Source organism: Hylobates moloch, unplaced genomic scaffold, assembly GCF_009828535.3.
Source record: "Hylobates moloch isolate HMO894 unplaced genomic scaffold, HMol_V3 SCAFFOLD_4, whole genome shotgun sequence".
Taxonomy (NCBI): Eukaryota; Metazoa; Chordata; class Mammalia; order Primates; family Hylobatidae; genus Hylobates; species Hylobates moloch.
The window spans coordinates 111,726,957-111,746,489 of NW_026652279.1; the positions used below are offsets into that span (position 1 = coordinate 111,726,957).

The window sequence follows — 19,533 nt, forward strand, 5'->3', positions numbered from 1 at the left end:
TCTTACCGACTGCGCCAGCCTTGGCGAAGCTCCGCCGACTGCCCTTTGCTCCAAGTAATTTTTGGCGATTTTTAAAGTAATTTTTCCGGCGGAGTCATAGTGGCGCTATACTCTCGGACAGGTTATCCTGTCTCTCCCGCTAGATTGATGAGATCAGGCATCACTCGAAAATGGCGCCGAAAGCGCTGAGGCTCCTCATTCAAATTCGTTAGAGCCAACCCCGCCGCCCCGGGGCATGCCGGGAACGCGGGCTGCCTCCACAGCTGTCAATACCGCCTCTTAACCCCCCTTCTCTTGCTTTCCCGAGATTTTTACGCATGCGCAAACTCCAACCCTCCCCCTCCTCCCGCCATGCACATGCGCAGAATCATCGTCGTGCACGGCTCTCCCTTTGCTTCTTCGGTTGCAGTCCTCTTGCTTCTTGCGCGTGCGTGTAGCGCTTTTGCAAAGCCGCCGAGGTGAAGCGAACGTAGAGGCTGTGGGGCCGAGGGTCCTCTTACAGCTATCAGCCCACAGGCATTTAGTTTACGTTGGAGATAAACAAATACGGGTCCAGCTTAGGAGAAAAGAAAAACGTCTTACAGCCAGTGTCTAAACTCCAAACAACGGAATGTATCAATGAGACCTTGTATATGGATACACGTGCATTTAAAACGGCCCTGCCGGCGTGTAGAGCTCTTGCCGTTCGCCAGCGCTTTACAGGGGTTATCGCACTTAAGCCTCGGAACAACTTTAAAAGGTAGGAACTATTACTGCTCTCATTTTGAAGACCAGGAGACCTAGGCTCAGAGACGTTAAGTAATTTGCCCAAGACAGCACAGGTGGCACAGAAGTGGATGAATCCACATCTGTCAGATTCAGCAGCCCTGGAGTTCTTTACCACGCTGTACGATCCAACCTGAGCCCACACAGGAGGCGTGGTCTCCTTCCTCAACGGTGTGTGTGTGTGTGTGTGTGTGTGTGTGTGTGTGTGTGCGCGCGCGCGCGCCCGCCTACAATTAATGATTAAGTTTGCTGAAGCCCTTCTTCCCGGTCCTAAGCTGCCTGTTGCGAAGGCGCAGTTTCTCTTACCGTCTTAACTTGTTCATAAACTTTTTGTGATAGGAATGGGCAGTTTTTCTGTGTCACTTAGGATGATTTTTTTTTTAATGGCGTGGTAAGTGAACTGAATCCAGCAAAGACGAGTTTCTGTTGTGCAACGCACTGGTAAACTGACAGCTACCACGTATTGACTGTGTGCTGGGCACTGTGCTAAATAAATGATTTACGAATTAATCGTGTTTATTGCTCACAACAACCTTATGAAGTAGGTATTATCTTCACTTTACAGATGAGGACACCTGAGGCTCAGATTAAGAAATCTGCCCCAAAGTCTTAGAACTGGTAAGTAGAAGCACCATATCTAGGCGAACCTGTCTACCTTCAAAAAAAATGGGCACTCTGATAGGACAATTAACGATAATAAAGTTGTAAATATTTTAAAACCTTCATTGTGAATGTTAAATAAGACCGTAGATATGAAAGTGCCTGAAGTACCAATAAGGAAGTGGGAGAAGGGTAGCATGGTTTGCATTATTGAAGTGTATTGGAAAAGAAATGGATTTTAGCAATTTGAGATCAGCAAGAAGTAACGTGGCAGAGTAGTATAAATACACTACTTAATCTCTGGTACTTTTGTGCACTACTTAAGTGGGCCGACTCTGGAACCGAGCTGCCTGGGTTTGAATCACAGCTCCACTACTTACTAGCTGTGCCTCGTTGGGTAAATTATCTGTTGGACCTTTTGTAAAACAAGTACTATTAATACCTCATTGGATTGTTGTAAGGATGTAAATGAGCTAACGTATTAAAGGAATTTCAACAGTGCTTGGCATATTAGTAAATGTTTGTTATTGTCAATCAGTCATTGATCTTTTAAACTGGCTTCTTTAATGGTTGTTTAAAAATCAAACTACAGTTAGTGCCATTAGGGGTCAGCACTTTTTTTTTTTTTTTTTTTTCTGAGAGGGAGCCTCACTCTGTTGCCCAGGCTGGTTGGATCACTGCAACCTCCGCCTCCCGGGTTCAAGCAGTTCTCCTGCCTCAGCCTCCCATGTAGCTGGGATTACAGGCGCGCGCCACCACGCCCGGCTAATTTTTGTATTTTTAGTAGAGACGAGGTTTGACCATGTTGGTCAGGCTGGTCTCGAACTCCTGACCTCGTGATCTGTCTGCCTTTGCCTCCCAAAGTGCTGGGATTTACAGGCGTGAGCCACCGCGCTGGGCGGGGTTAGCATTCTTATTCAAGAGCTCCTTAAAATGATAAATCAAACTGACAAATGATTTTTCCCAAATATGAATAACGATCCCTGTTAGGCAAATAAGGATGTTAATTTATTTAACCATCTCATAAGAATAATACCTGGAAATGGAATAGATTTAGTGCTTTTTCTGATTGTTAAAAAGTTAAAAAACCCAGGCCCATCTAAAATACATATAAAGTAAAAATCATCCAAATTTCTAGCATTCAGGGATAACCACATATTGTTTGTACTTTAAAAATATAATGTACCTGTGGGGACAATCAGCTAGGGGCGGTCTGGATAAGTGGTATATTTGGGAGACATCTGTAAAATTGTACTAGAACTTACAAATAGGTAAGTAGCACAATCTGGTTTCCTCACTGTAGAATTTTTTATCTTAGTCCCCTTCTAGATATAATCTGTCAAGAGAATTCTAAAGTGATGATGATAAATGATAACATTTATTGAAGACCTAATATGTGTCAGACACTGAGCTAAGCATGTACATGCATTTTTCCATCGAATCATCATGTAACTCATTAAGTGGATGCAATTATCTCTATTTTGTAGAAACTGAAGTTTATGTGTAAGTCACTTTTAGAAGATTTAAGTCCAATTGTGTTTAAAGTCTTATTTAAGAAAAATTCTTTCATGAAAGCTTCTTGATTTGCTAAAATGGGAGAAAACAAAATCAACTAACATACAGTAGTTCCTATGCCTGAACAGAGAGCTCGATTGTAAAAAACGGTCTTTTGAAAACTAAGAATTTTATGTTTGACCACAAGGGGGTGCAAATTCCTGAGTTAAATTTCAAAGAAAAAACGGGAAAAGTGCTTTTACTTCAGACCATCAAATTCGTGGGTTAAAACTAGTAAGAATTCCTGCCTGGAACTTTAATACCCTACAAAGTAATGTACTTTATAAGAAGAAAGAACTCAATTACTTAGGTGCTCAATTAGGGCAGAAGTGTCAGCTTGCTTTCTTCAATACAGTCAAGAGTTAATCATCCCTCCCCCACCCCTTTCCACTCACAGTTAGTTTGTGTCTCTGCATACCCCTCTTTACTTGTCAATAAGAGTAGAACTGAAGTCATAATTTAAAATCTGGGGTTTTGCTCCTGGAAACTGAAATGCAATCACCAGCTAATGGATGGTAAATATGGGTAGTGTGAAGAACAGAGGTCTTGTAATTTCTATGCTTTTTTTCCCTCCTGCTGAAGTTTATAATGAGTAAGCTACAATTGATGCAATGTTGGCTTCAACATATTAACTTAGATAAAACCGTGAAAGCTATAGGTCTGTTCATCTTTCAAGAAAGAGGCCGGGCGCGGTGGCTCACGCTTGTAATCCCAGCACTTTGGGAGGCCGAGGCGGGCGGATCACGAGGTCAGGAGATCGAGACCACGGTGAAACCCCGTCTCTACTAAAAATACAAAAAAAAAATTAGCCGGGCGTGGTGGCGGGCGCCTGTAGTCCCAGCTACTTGGAGAGGCTGAGGCAGGAGAATGGCGTGAACCCGGGAGGCGGAGCTTGCAGTGAGCCGAGATCGCGCCACTGCACTCCAGCCTGGGTGATAGAGCAAGACTCCGTCTCAAAAAAAAAAAAAAAAAGAAAGAATGCAGGCCGGGCGCAGTGGCTCACGCCTGTAATCCCAGCACTTTGGGAGGCCGAGGCAGGCAGATCACGAGGTCAGGAGATCGAGACCATCCTGGCTAACATGGTGAAACCCCGTCTCTACTAAAAAGACAAAAAAATTAGCTGGGCGTGGTGGCGGGCGCCTGTAGTCCCAGCTACTTGGGAGGCTGAGGCAGGAGAATGGTGTGAACTTGGGAGGCGGAGCTTGCAGTGAGCCGAGATTGCGCCACTGCACTCCAGCCTGGGCCACTGAGCAAGACTCTGTCTCGAAAAAAAAAAAAAAAAAAACCAAAACTTAGCAGGGTTTTCAACTTCCTTTTATTTTCGTGTTGGTCTTGTTTCTCTGAGATGGACGTAATTTAAAAAATACAACTTTTTTTGGAAATAATTTCAAATTGACAAAAAGTTACAATATTAAAAAGAGTTCAAAGAACATCTGTATCATTTGCTTGCTCTTGTACATGGGTGAGTTTTCTTCTCTCTCTCTCCATATACACAGTCTATAAAAACACACAGAGGAAAAATACAAGAAAAAAACTTTCAACCCATATCAAGGTTTTATGATTATAGTTAAAAATATACATATCAAAAAGCTAGTCTAAAATTTTGCATTGTTGACACTGCCAAACTATTATTTTAAGGAACATTGGTGTTCTATCAGCTAGTCCAGTGATTTTTGTTTTTTTAAGAGACAGGGTCTCTCTATATTACCCAGGCTGGTTTCGAACTCCTGGACTCAGGTGATTGTCCGTTCAGCCTTACAAGTAGCAGGGACTGTAGGCAAGTGCCACTGCACCCAGCTCAGTGATTCTTAAACTTTGAAAATTTGTTGAAAGTTATAGACCCTTTCTCTAGAATCACGCATATATGTGTATAGTTTGCATATATTTCAGAGGTGGATGATGGTCCATGGAGTTCCTGAAGAAAAGTAAAGGAAAAATTATTCATACATATGGTAGGCAGAATAATGGCCTACCAAAGATGTCCACAGATGTATATGTCCTAATCTCTCTGGGATTTGTGAATATGTTACGTTACATGGTGAGAGATAATTCAAGTTGCAGATAAAAATTAGGGTTGCTACTCAGATGATCTGAAAATAGATTATTCTGGATCACCTGAGGAGGCCTAATTACATGGTCTTTTAAGTGTGTAAAGGGGAAGCAGAAGAATCTGTATCAATGATGAGATGTGAGAAAGCCATTGCTGACTCTGAAGGTGGAAGGAGGCCATGAGCCAAAGAATAGTTTATGAGCTCTAGAAGCTGTAAAAGGCAAGAAAACAGACTTTAGGAACGCAGCCATGCCTACATCTCTATTTTAGCCTGCTAAGACCCATTTTGAATTTCCGACCTCCAGAACTGTAAGATAATACATTTCTGTTGTTTTAAGCCACTAAGTTTATGGTAATTTGTTTATGGTAATTTTATGGCATGAGGAAACAAAGGATGTGAACAGTCATTTTGTATGTGTGTTGATGTGTGGTTATGGTAGTAATTAAGTGTGTGTGTGTGTGTGTGTGTGTGTGTGTGTATACATTTTTTAATACCACCTAGGTATTTTTCTTTTTTTTTTTTTCTTGAGATGGGGTCTCTGTCTCCTAGGCTGGAGTTCAGTGGAGTGATCTCCACTCACTTTAACCTTTGTCTCCTGGGCTCAAGTGATCCTCCCACCTCAGCCTCCCGAGTAGCTGGGACCACAGGTTCCCGCCACCACACCCACCTAATTTTTTGTATTTTTTGGTAGAGGTGGGGTTTCGTCATGTTGCCTGGGCTGTTCTGTACTTTTTTGCTTAACAAATCCATAAAAAGTACTTCTTTATCTTTTTTAAAGGTCTGTGAAATGTCAGGCCTCAAGATGGACAACTATTTAATTAGATATAGCATCTTATCTACTACTGAAATTATATTCCTACACAAGATTTACTGAAATTTCTTGGTAAGAATGTGATGAGCTTTTCCCAAAAATTTACCCACCTACATGCCCTTTATAAAATGCAACCTTTTGATTTACAGTTATGTTGACAATATCTTTGTTCTGTCAAGTATCTTGGATAATTTCTTTTCCCTGTAGCTAATTGACAGATTAAAAACAATTAGAAAATTCTCCTTAGAGGTTATTTAAACAGTATATAACTATATGCTTTAATTACTTAGGTATCAGCTTAAGAGAATAAACTGTTTAGAAACAGATTTATTTTGCAGTTGGGTAGATTATTTTAATGGAAGATCAATACAGGTACTTAATTATCTATAAATGTTTTATGAGCAAGAAACTTTTTGTGATTTTTTTTTAAAGGATACCAATATTAGTTACATGGAGGAAAATTTATACACACATCAGGAAATGTACTTGCTTTGGGAAATTTACGTGGTTTAGAGCTCCAATTTCTAGACGTGGTTAGAACAGATTCATAATAGCATTTTCAACTTTGATTCTCTGAAGATACTGAGTTAAGATTTTTTTTCCTGTATGAGGAGTTATTTTGCTTACAATATTCTTGGCCACAAATCATGGAACTAAACTAAAATTCATTTACGACTAATAATTGTCAACATTTATTGGGGAAGTATGACCTTTTTTGTTTTTTTTTTTTTGAGACAGAGTCTCACTTTGTTGTCCAGGCTGGAGTACAGTGGTGTGATCTTGGCTCACTGCAACCTCTGCCTCCTGGGTTCAAGCAGTTCTCCTGCTGCAGCCTCCCAAGTAGCTGGTACAACATGTATCACCAGGCAGCTAATTTTTGTATTTTTAGTAGAGATGGGGTTTCGCCATGTTGGCCAGGCTGGTCTTGAACTCCTGGCCTCAGGTGATCCGCTCGCCTTGCCTTCCCAAAGTGGCGTGAGCCACTGCACCCGGCTGGGAAGTATGAACTTTTTTTTTCACCTACCAGTAAGGATTCCTGGAAAGGGATAAACCCATTTGTTTTTGTTAATCTTCTTTCTAAAATTAATGTTAAAATGTTGGCCTTAAATGAGATATTAAATATGGTGTTTTGAAACATTGCTTTTGAAATAATACATACTTTGTAAGAGCTTAATAAAGGAAATTTAGCCTATTCAGGATTGAAATCATAGAATCTTAAGACTTAAAATATGTCTCTTCTTACTGCCACCCATTGTCTAAGTGTCCCCTGAGGCTACTGAGAACAAATTTATTCTCACCTACTTAAAATAACCCTTTAAATATGATCATTATTTTTTTGAATCATGATGACAGTGGAATTCCCACTCCCAAACATCCTTTAATGGCTTCTTTAATGTGTCTTTAATTGTTTTATGCTCTTAAACCCTTCACCATCTTGGTTTCCTTCTTCTGGTTATTCTTGTTTAACAAGGCCCCTCTCAAACAGTGACACCCAGAATGGTATTAATTACATATATATACTATATATAGTCTGAAATATACCATGGGTGGGTATTAACTTTTTGTCCTATCCATTACAATTCTTGTATTTGGAGAACAATTTTAGATCATAACAAGGACTCATAAATAATGGAAATGGATGTATTGGGAATGTATCAAAAGAAAGTTTTAAAAGTTTTAACATAAACTACAGGAGTAAAAAACTTAAAAATTACAACTTATGACTTTCTCAGAGACTTTATTGAGTTGGGATGAACTGGAAGTTGTGGAGGATAGGGAACCAGGAATCTATTACATTCATGTCTTATTTATTTTTAATAAACCGGAGTAAAATTGAGACTCTGGTCTGTAGGAGATATGACTGAGGATGTGTGATCAGTTGTCTAAGACAGTTGAGCCTCATACTACATTTCTATTCTTAATATATAAAATGTATTTCTTATAGTACAAATCCCTTTTGACTAGGAAATTCTTATATGTTTAAAATAAATTAACCTTTTAAGGCAGCTCTGAAGAAGTAATTTATTTTAAATAGGTGAGCAGTTTATAACTCTTATGGGAATACTTTTTCCTTATTTTTTTCATAATAGGATTAGACCTTGTGTTTTTAATTTAAGTCCTTTAATTTTTGCTGTTAATGTTTAATTTACTTGATGACCCCATACTGTTAACTTTTGACCGAGTGAACTTGGGACAGTATATACAAACTGTTTACGTAATTTTTTTTTTTTTTTTTTTTTGAGATGGAGTCTTGCCCTGTCCCCCAGGCTGGAGTGCAGTGGCGCGATCTTGACTCACTGCAAGCTCCGCCTCCCAGGTTCACGCCATTCTCCTGCCTCAGCCTCCCAAGTAGCTGGGACTACGGGCGCCCGCCAACACGCCCGGCTAATTTTTTTGTATTTTTAGTAGAGACGGGGTTTCACCTTGTTAGCCAGGATGGTCTCGATCTCCTGACCTCGTGATCCACCCGCCTCGGCCTCCCAAAGTGCTGGGATTACAGGCTTGAGCCACCGCACCCGGCCTGTTTACGTAATTTTAAAAATATCATATGTATTTAATCAAAGAACTTTTCCCCCCTTATTGGAGGATGTATTTTTATCAGCATGGAGGTTTTGTTTTTTGTTTTTTAATAATTAGATGTTTATGCCATTGGCAAAACAACCCAAAGCTGACATGACCAAACTGCAATACTTTTAATAAATTGCAAGACTACTAATATAGTAGGTGTAAAACCCTTTCCTGATAAGAAATTTTTATAGCGTATGACTGAATCTAACAATTCTCCCTCTACCTTTATTTATGCTCGTTAAATTTCTTTTATAGAAAATTGAAATTCCTAAAGTTTAAGCTTTTAGATGTAAAAAATGTTAGTATATACAGTTAAATTAAGTTCAAGGTTTCTTTTAAACCACTTGATGTAATTTACTTTGTACATAGCTTTCATTTGCCTTTTTAAAATTATTATTACAATTTTTTTAGACAGACTGTTGCTGTATCATGCAGGCTGGAGTGCAGGGGCGTGATCTCAGCTCACTGCAACCTTTGCCTCCCCGGTTCAAGCAATTCTCGTTCCTCAGCTTCCCAAGTAGATGGAATTACAGGCGCAAGCCACCATGCCCAGCTAATTTTTTTTTTTTTTTGTATTTTTAGTACAGACAGGGTTTCTCCATGTTGGCCAGGCTGGTCTCAAACTCCTGATCTCCAGTGATCCTCCTGCCTCAGCCTCCCAAAGTGCTGGGATTATAGGCATGAGCCACTGCACCTAGCTTATTTGCCCTTCAAACTAGACTTGTGGACTTGCTTTTGAACATTTTCTCCCCTAATTATAAAATACATGTGCATTAAATAAAACTGAGAAAAAAATCAGGAATGATTGGAAGGCATTGCTTCTGAAGGCCTCTTAACAATATACTTCTCTCCTCATCTCCTTTCCCAGTTGACCAAAGAAGGCTCCGTGTTTGTCTTTTATGTATATTAGCATGATTGAATTTCATCCATTTAGCCTTATTGAATACTGTACTTTGTTTCTCTTCAGGAAAATTACAGTTTGATATCTTGTGGGACAGAAGGTTTCATCTTTCAGTCATCAGAGAGCAAAGTAGGAAAGACTTAGAGAGGCAAAGTCCCTCTGCACCTAAGGATACACTATTTTTACTCTAAGGGGGCCATGAGGGTGTATTTACTTTCATCATTTTGGGGTGAGGGATGGTTAGAAACTGAGGGAGCATAAATAGGTTAAGTATTATCCATGACAGTAGGGTGGGAGTGAATGGAAACTCATTTATAGCAGTTCTACTTCCTGATTTATGGGTATGTGTGGGTGGTGCGTTTTAAAGAGATTCTGGTGAACTAACAAGGTGTAATAATTGTATTTTGTTATATATCATATTATTGACCGCCGGACTGCTTAACATGCAGCTTAATAATTATTATGGATATCTTTAAATATACCACATACACTTTATTCAGAAGTGAACTGATAAGCAACAAGCTGCCATGTGCTGAAAACAGTATTAGGTACTGGGATAAACAAGGGTTTTAAATGCTGCGAATAGTGTAAGCTATATATGTTTCTGTATAGCCTTCATGGTTTGCTAATAAGGTAATCTGTTGTCATTTCATAATTGAAATACTAGGGGGAATGTTGTAAAAATGCTCTTTATTATTGTTATTTAAATGGAAGTATTTTTGTGTGGTTTTATAGTCATGGTGAGAAATCATGAGTTTTTGGACTAGGGTAGTGATGGCTGGGATAGAAGATGAGGGAAAAATCTGTTATGCCTTCCTGGTCCCTGGCCTGGTTGTAGAGTACAATGGTGGTATCATTAACCAGGACAGGGACGAGTGGAGGAGGCTCATGGCTTTTGAGAGAGAGAGAGAGAGAGAGAGAATGTGTGTGTGTGTGTGTGTGTGTGTGTGTGTGTGTGTGTGTGTATGTTTATAGGTGTGGGATGGAACGCTGGGACAGGAGAGGGAGATGACAAGTCCAGTGAGGAAATTTTGAATATGAAAGATTAAGCACTCATGGGATACCTAAGTAGGGAAGTTCAGTAAGGAGCTCAATATACACGACTGAGGCCTAGGAGAAAGGCCTGGGCTGGAAATGGATATCACTAAATAGGTGGTAGTTCAGATTATGAGGGAAATGGATGCCACTGCTCATAGAGACTAAACATAGAGGAAATGAGAACCAAAATTAGTAAATGGGCAAAGTAAGAGGAAGCAGCAAAAGACTGAGAAGGAATGGCTAAGAGAGGGACAGGAACACCAACAGAGCTCAGAGTTAAAGGAGCCAGTGGTAGAGAGGTTTCAAAAGGAAAGAAGTCAGGAGTGTCAGAAGGTAAAGACGGGCCAAGTAAACTGAAAAAGATAAAAGGATTTGGCAGTTCTGTCATTAGTAATGTTTGCCAGAACACTTTCAATGAAACAATGGTGGCAGAATTCTGTTTGTGTTGAGTTGAAAAGTATATTAAAATAGGGAAAGGGGCCAGGTGCGGTGGCTCTTGCCTGTAATCCCAGCACTTTGGGAGTCCCAGGCAGGCAGATCACCTGAGGTCGGGAGTTTGAAACAAGTCTGACCAACATGAAGAAACCCCGTCTCTACTAAAAATACAAAATTAGCTGGGCATGGTGACACATGCCTGTAATCCCAGCTACTCAAGAGGCTGAGGCAGAAGAATTGCTTGAACCCGGGAGGCAGAGGTTGTGGTGAGCCGAGATCGCGGCATTGCACTCCAGCCTGGGCAACAAAAGCGAACCCCTGTCTCAAAAAAAAAAAAGGAATGGTTACAATAAATGCGTATTATTTCAAGGCTCTTGACATTTTCTTAAAAACAAAAGATGATAATTTTAGGGAGGAGGTTACAGAATAGAGTAGGAGATCTACAAGAGAAGAGAGCTTAACATTTTTATAAAGTATGGGGACAGAGTCATCAGAGAGGAGAAATTAGAAAGGATAAAGTATAGTGAGATCTAGTAGGAGATAAGGGTGCAGGTAAAGGAATTAACCCAGAAAAGAGAAAGGATACCTTTTCCTCTGAGACTAGAAGGGAACAGGTAAGATGGTTTTATGTATAACTTGTAAATCTAGAGCAGGAAGTTGAGGGAGTTCATAGCTAATAGTTTTAGTTTTTTTTTTTTTTTCTGATAAAGGAGTCATAAAAGAGATAAGGGTAGAGCTGAAGTAGCAAGTTTGAGTTGAAGTAAAATGGTACAAAATATATACTCTAGGTAATGGGAGAGGGAATTAACAAGGGAGGAAGGTTGTTAGCAGAAGAGGGTGATGTACCTGAGAACCTAGGCTGGATAGGAAAAGACATGAAGCATGTGGGAGATTGTAGTTTGAAGAAATGAGAATAGTTGAGGAATGGGTATCAAAATTAGGTAAGAAAGCAGGTATTTAGGGAGTAATAGAGTAAAAACCTGCAAGGATAAGTAGTTGTAGTCAGAGATCAATATATTGGACTCTAAGGCTGTAGAATAATTTCTTGGTTATCAGAAGATAGAGGGTGTAGCCTTGGGTATGGATTACTGAATGAAGTGGTTTTATGGAGTCAGAGTTCATAGTTTTTCAATGGGTTTTCCATACGGACACTGAAGTGGGAGGTGATGGCAGAAAATGCAGGGGAGGCAGATACTGTCAGCAAAGGGCCAGAGTCCTCAACAAAATGGAATGACTAGGTAATTAATAAGAATGAAAGAAAGGGGGTAAAAAATTCCCAAGATTGTTTCATCATGCCTTTTTTTTCCTCGTAAATTAAGAGACATGAGGGTAAGGACTATGTCTGAATTAATCTAACAAATGCAAATATTTGTTGAATTAATAAGTGAATGATAAACTCATGTTGAGTAAGTATTTCAGAAAACTTTAGGTTTTTTTCTTATTATAAGCAATTGATATTAGAGAAAATACAAATAAGCAGGATGTAGGAAAAAATAATCCCATCAGCCAGAAATACCTACCCCCAACACCCTTTGTTATTAAACTTTTTGCTTAAATCTGTTTGTTGTTCATATATTTTTTTTCCTAGCAATATTCAGTTGTATACTTTAACGTCTAAATAAGTATTTTCTTATGGACTATAAAGATGTAGTATAATTTAAGCAGTTCCTTATTTTGGGGCATTTATGTTGATTCCACCCAAGTTTCTTCAACTGGTAAAACGAAAAACCTAATAGCTATTTTTTTTTTTTTAGACAGAGTTTCATTCTTGTCGCCCAGGCTGGAGTATAATGGCACAATCTTGGCTCACTGCAACCTCTGCCTCCCAGGTTCAAGCAATTCTGCTGCCTCAGCCTCCCGAGTAGCTGGGACTACAGGCGCATGCCATCATGCCCGGCTAATTTTTGTATTTTTAGTAGAGACGGGATTTCACCATGTTGGACAGGCTGGTCTTGAACCTCTGACTTCAGGTGATCTGCCCGCCTTGGCATCCCAAAGTGTGGGGATTATAGGTGCGTGCCACCACGCCCGGCTAATTTTTGTATTTTTAGTAGAGATGGGGTTTCACCATGTTGGCCAGGCTGGTCTTAAACTTCTGATCTTGGGTGATCTGCCCACCTCGGGTGATCTGCCCGCCTCAGCCTCCCAAAGTGCTGGGATTACAGGTGTGTGCCACCACGCCCAGCATAATGGCTAAATTTTTACCTTACTTATTTTCTTAGGATTCTTAGAAGTAGATTTTCTAGTAGGGGCTTCATAGAGATCCTATTTATCTTTATTTTAGGGCCATTTCTAACAGGTTTGTTTATGTGCATTCCATCCAGGATTGGAATCCTGGACAATGGACACTGTTGCAGGTATTGACTGATGCAGGCATGCTGACAGCCACAAAAGTGAAAACTGTTAATCACAGGTCCTTCTTCACAAAAAGAATGATGAGTATTTTTAAAACTTGGAATCAAGTATAGTTTTCATGAGCACAGTAAGAGATGATTCATGAGCTGAATACAGGATATAGTAGTCAATTTAGAAATGCATATTCAAATTAAATAAAAACCTCTTACAATAGTCTATATTTGTTGATAATATTGAACTTTAGTAGAGGTTATTTTCCCATAAATTTTAAAACTGTGGCAAAATACTCATGAAGTTTATCAACTTAACCATTTTTAAGTGTACAGTTCAGTGGTATTAAATACATCCATTATGTTGTAACCATCACCACCATTCATCTTTGTAACTAGTAGAGGTATTAATATACCAATCTTGAATAGTCATCAAAGTCACTCTACCTCAAACTTTTCCACAAAAGTGTGGTTAATAGCAGAGAGGAGTGAACAATTGCCTTAAAAACTTGGTCCCAAGCTAGAATTCTTTTTAGCTTCATGTTTTGTCTTAAATTTAATGTAAATGTAGTGTTATATACCATAATGTTCCTATATTTAGTAAAATACAATGATTATACATTTTTTCAAAATCTCTGAGGGAGGTTGATCCCCTTAACTTTGGCAATTTTGATACGAAGTCTTGCTCTGTCACCCAGGCTGGAGTGCAGTGGCATGATCTCAGCTCACTGCAACCTCTGCCTCCCAGGTTCAAGCAATTCTCATGCCTCAGCCTCCCGAATAGCTGGGATTACAGGTGCGTGCCACCATGCCTGGCTAATTTTTGTATTTTATTAGAGATGGGGTTTTGCCATGTTGGCCAGGCTGATCTTGAACTCCTGACCTCGGGTGATTCACCTGCCTCGGCCTCCCAAAGTGCTGGGATTACAGGCGTGAACCACCATACCCGGCCTTCATTTGTCTTTTACGGTTTAGCCAAGGCTATTTATAGTAGTGTATGTCAAGGAGTAGACTGATTGATGTTCACCCTCTTCAAATGTGAGTGTCACAGAAACTGTGAAATTCACAGAGTAAAAATTTAGAAGTATCCTTTTATATTATATTTGCTCTAGTAATCATGCATACTTCATCATTATTAATGCCATGAGACAATCTTATTGTACAAATAAAGAGAATGATTTCATGTGCTGGCTAGGGCCATAGCCCCACCTTTCCAAAGAGTATCAACTTTTCAACTATCCATGCATTATGACTCCAGAGACTTGTAAACCCTCTCAGGTGTAATAAATTTTTTTTTTTTTTGAGATGGAGTCTTGCTCTGTCGTAAGGCTAGAGTGCAGTGGTGCTATCTCAGCTCACTGCAACCTGTGCCTCCTGGGTTCAAGTGATTCTCCTGCCTCAGCCTCCCGAGTAGCTGGGACTACAGGTGCATGCCACCACGCCCAGCTAATTTTTGTATTTTTAGTAGAGGTGGGGTTTCAACATGTTGGCCAGGCTGGTCTTGATCTCTTGACTTTGTGATCCACCTGCCTCAGCTTCCCAAAATGCTGGGATTACAGGTGTGAGCCACTGTGGCCTGGCCCAGCTGTAATAACTTTGTTCTTCGTGCCTGGTCCCATTTCAGAAGATTGGTGATTACATTGAAAGACAGTAGCAAAATTGGAACTAAAGTCTAGGTTTCTTAACTCCTAGTTGAGGGTCTTTCCAATGACACCAAAAGGAAAAGAGTTACATATAACAAGGGATAAGACTTATTCCTACCTGTCCTCACAAAACCACTTTAAGCCATCCTAAGAACGGTCTCTTTTTTCTCCCTCCCTCTCTTCCCTTCAGCTTTCCTTTCTTCTTCCTACCTTTTTTGGGGGTAACTCCTAACCACCCCAGTTCTTAGAATTAAAAGGTTAAGAATATTTTAGTACTCTTCATGATACAAAGTAGACTATTAGCGTTTTTATTGTTGTTGTTTCTCAAGCTTGGGACATAAAGCTCAGAGCTCAGAACAGTAGAATTTTAGAAAGGAATAGATAGGATACATGAAAGAGGCTGCTGGAATATGAAAAAACTGGAGTAAAAATAAGCAAATCAATACTTCTGAAATGAAGCCTTCGTTGGTAGAAAAAAGAGTGTAGGTCACAAAAATGAGTTGGCAGAAGTTCTTGATTTCTAATTATTGAAGATTCCTGTCTAGTGGTATTCTAATATTCTTACCTAATTATGAGTTGCATCACTTTTTAAAAACCTAAAACCAAGTCAAGAGTTACAGAGTGACCCTGGTTTATTTTGTTTGGTAAGCTTTCAGTTCCAGTTATTAGGCAAAACAAAAATTGCTAATACGTAACAATGTTGAAACAGGTGATTGGTAGAATAAAACAAAAGGGATTCATGTAGCTTTTGCACTGTCTTCTTGAAAGTCATATTTGGCCATAAAAGCTAATACATGCTTTAGGAATGGAAATGATTTAACCTGATTTTTTCAAGTAAGATTTGTTCAAGAATAATGGACTTATGTTGTCAGTTATGGGTTCAAGCATTAATTCACTTTGGACGGCTTGTATTCAACAGTATGCTGTCTGTACGTAAAGAGTTACATGGAATTTAATTTTAGCATTGGAATCTATTTGAGATAGCATTATCTTTTATATTCAAATGAAAAATTATGGGGCTCTAGAATTAAGTTTTATTAAGCTGATCTAGATAGAATAACAGCTGTATCAAAAGGAAAAAAGCATGGATAATATGTGTATAGGGTTTGAATCATACAGTCTCACTAGAGATGTGTTTTTTAAAATTGTGAATGTTTGTTGATTCATTCAAAACCGTTTGAAAATTGTGAGGGAGCCAGAAAAGGGGAGAATATTTGGATGTATAATTTAGATGTATAGTTTGCTTGCTTATCAGGGAATGGTTAAGTTCCTTTTTTCTGTATATTTTAGTTGGTGAAATTAACAGTTTTTGTTCTTCTAGATTACTCTGTAAAAGAACATGGCATTTTATAGATGAGATAATTGAGGCTCATACATGTTGAGTTATAATGTGTGGAGAAGTCTGATGTGCATTCAAGTCTGTCTGCCCCTAATGTCTCTGTTTTTAACCACTATCCTCAGAATGAAATACATTCATACAGTAGAGACCAATTCTTAAACAAAAGTCATCTTTACTCACAAAATTAATCTGTGAAGTACCCACTGTTCTCAGTTTCTCTCCCTCTCACTTTTTCTTTCGAGTGCTTTGCAGTTTTTAATGAAAGTGAATTTTTTTTCTGAAATTATTATTTTCATGTTTTTTATTAGAGGATTAAATTTGTTGCTAAGATCATTTAGTAAGTCTTTTGCAGTCTTAAGATTAGACTTAAGTCTAAACTTAAAGATTGCCTTGAAGTATATTATTTAGCTATATTGCATTATTATTCCTTATGTAATGAGCTACAGACTGAGCACTCCTTGACAAATCACAAGAATAAGACCCAAAGAATCAAACTTTTCCAAGCAACTTAACTGCATCCCAGGACAAAAACTTAGGAACATTTAGAGGAACAGAAGACTATCCAGCAGCCAACAGATAAAATTCACAATGCCTTGCCAGGCACGCAAAGAAGCCAGAAAAAATGATCCACAGTGATGAGAACAATCAATCATCTGAAAGTGACCTTAAGTGGAGAAAGATGTTAGAACTAGTAAAGACATTGAACGTTATTATAGCTATATTCTATATTTTCAGAAAGTAGAGACATGAAAGACATTTTTAAAAACTCGATGCAGTTCTAGGGATGAAAACTACAATATCTGAGATCTACTAATGGTATTTGTAGCAGATTAGACATGGCAGAAGAAAAGGTTAGTGAACTTGAAGGATATAGCAAAAGAAACTACTCACAAGTGAAACAGAGAAAAAAGAATGACAAAAGCATCAGTGAGCTATGGGACAAACTTACAGAATCCTTATGTAAACATAATCAGAGGCATCAAAGGAGAGGAGAGGCAGATACAAAAGGGATATTTGAAAAAGTAATGGCCAGAATTTTCAAATTGGACAAAAACTATCAACTCACAGATCCAAGAAGCTCAACAAGAAGAAAACTACACCAAGGAATGTCATAATCAAATTATTCAAAGCCAATTATAAAAAATATTGAAAGCAGCCACATGTTGTAGAGTAACAATGATAAGGTTGACGGCAGATTGCTCATTAGAAACATTGCAAGTGAAGAGACAGTAGAACATAAAGTACGGAAAGAAAAAAATGTTAACCTCAGCAAAATATCATTCAAAAAACAAAGGCAAAATAAAAATGTGTTCAGACATACAAAAACAAATAACTCTTTACCATCAGGTAGACTGTGGTAGGGTGAAGATGTATACTGCCCTAGGGCAAGCAGTAGAATAACAAAACAGTTATAGCTAATAAGTCAACAAGAGATAAGATAGAATCACAAAAAAAATACTCAACCCAAAAGAAGGTGGAAAAAGGAACAAATAAGTGGTGAAACTAATAGAAAAATGGCAAGGCAATAGACTGTAATCATATCAGCCATCACATTAAATGCATATTATCTAAATATCCCACTTAAAAGGCAAAGATTGTCAGATAAAAAGCAAGACTGCTTTTGGACCTGGATGAACAGGAGGCACCATCACGGAAGTTGACTCCTGCCACAACAATGACTGAAAGGTTCAACACCAGGAGCCCAAGAGCCAGGACATCTACTTAAAGGCTGTTGGTTAAGCTGTATATGTTTCTGGCCAGAAGAAACTCTACCTTCAACCAAGTTGTGGTGAAGAGGTTATTTATGAGTTGCACCAAATGGCCATCTCTGTCTCTTTCCTGGATGATCTGGAAGATGAAGCTTCCTGGCCAGGAAAACAAAACAGCTGTGGTTGTGGGTACCATAATGGGTTCAGGAGGTGCCCAAACTGAAGGTGTGTGCACTGCACATGAGCAGTTGGGCCTGCAGCCAAATCCCCAAGGCTGGGGACAAGATTCTCACCTTTGACCAGCTGACCCTGGACACCCTCAAAGGCTGTGGCACCATCCTGCTCTCTGGTCCTCACAAGGGCCAAGAAGTGTACTGGCATTTCGGCAAGGCCGTGGGAACCCAGCACAGCCACACTAAGTCCTGTGTCCACTCCAAGGACCGGAAGTTCAAGCACATCAGAGGCTGATGGGCCAGCCAAGGCTATAAAAAGTAACCCTGGATCCTCTACTCTTATTAAAAATATTTTGGCCTGGGTGCAGTGGCTCATGCCTATAATCCCAGCACTTTGGGAGGCCAAGGAGGGCAGATCACTTGAGTCTAGGAGTTCAAGACCAGCCTGGGCAACAAGTGAAACTCCATCTCTATACAAAAATTCAAAAAAAAAAAAAATAAGTTGGGCGTGGTGGTACATGCCTGTAGTCCCAGCTACTTGGGAGGCTGAGGCAGGAGGATCACTTGAGCCCAGGAAGTCAAGGCTGCAGTGAGCCATGATCGTGCCACTGCACTCCACCCTGGGTGACAGAGTGAGACCCTGTCTTAAAACAAAACAAAACAAAAAATTTTGGATGCTGGGGGAAAGGAAAATAAAAAACAAGATCCAACTATATACTCTCAATAAAAAAACACATTTTAGGCTGGGTGTGATGGCTCACGCCTTTAATCCTAGCACTTTGGGAGGTCAAGGCAGGTAGATCACCGGAAGTCAGGAGTTCAATACCAGCCTGGCCAACATAGCGAAATCTCGTCTCTACTAAAAATACAAAAATTAGCCAGGCATGGTGGTGGGCGCCTGTAATCCCAGCTACTTGCGAGGCTGAGGTCGAAGAATTGGATGAATGCAGGAGGCAGAGGTTGCAGTGAGCAGAGATCATGCCACTGCACTCCAGCATGGGAGACAAAATGAGATTCCATCTAAAAAAAAAAAAAAAAAAAGAAAAACACATTTTACACACAAAGACATAACAACATTAAGAATAAAAGGATGACCAGGCACAGTGGCTCATGCCTGTAATCCCAGCACTTTGGGAGGTTGAGGCAAGAGGATCACTTGAGCCCATTAGTCTGAGACCAGCCTGGGCAATATGGTGAGATCCTGTCTCCACAAAAAATTAGCCAAGTGTGGTGGTGCACATCTGTAGTCCCAGCTACTTGGGACGCTGAGGTGGGAGGATAGCTTGAACCCAGGAAGTCAAGGCTGTAGGGAGTGGTGATCACGCCACTGTACTCCAGCCTGGACAATAGAGTGAGACTCTGTCTCAAAAAAAAAAAAAAAAAAAAAGGTAAAAGGATGGAAAAAGATATTATCATACTGATGCTGGCATTAGTCAAAAGAAAACTGGTGTGGCTATATTAACATGAAATAAAGTAGATTTCAGAGCAAATAATATTACCAGGAATAAAGAAGGCCATTTTATAATAATAAAAGGGCTAATCAGAAGGATACAATAATCCTACATGGTTTTGTCTCAAATAATAAAAAACTCCAAAATATG

The 19,533-nt window shown here is 39.4% G+C and overlaps 1 protein-coding gene and 1 pseudogene across 4 annotated transcripts in view; one reads left to right on the forward strand and one right to left on the reverse strand.

Moving 5' to 3' along the window:
* LOC116467287 (uncharacterized) overlaps positions 1–19,533 on the reverse strand; it is a 135,144-nt gene that overhangs the window by 90,723 nt on the left and 24,888 nt on the right. For 3 of the 4 annotated variants that reach the window (XR_009213264.1, XR_009213265.1, XM_032150914.2), the window contains exon 1: positions 7–208. The exons of the other annotated variant lie outside the window; for it this stretch is intronic. The gene's annotated coding sequence lies outside the window, so the exon portion shown is untranslated. Of the gene's footprint in view, positions 1–6; positions 209–19,533 lie in introns of those variants that run through there. 4 annotated transcript variants of the gene reach the window in all.
* Positions 352–18,254, forward strand: LOC131383368 (large ribosomal subunit protein eL18-like; annotated as a pseudogene).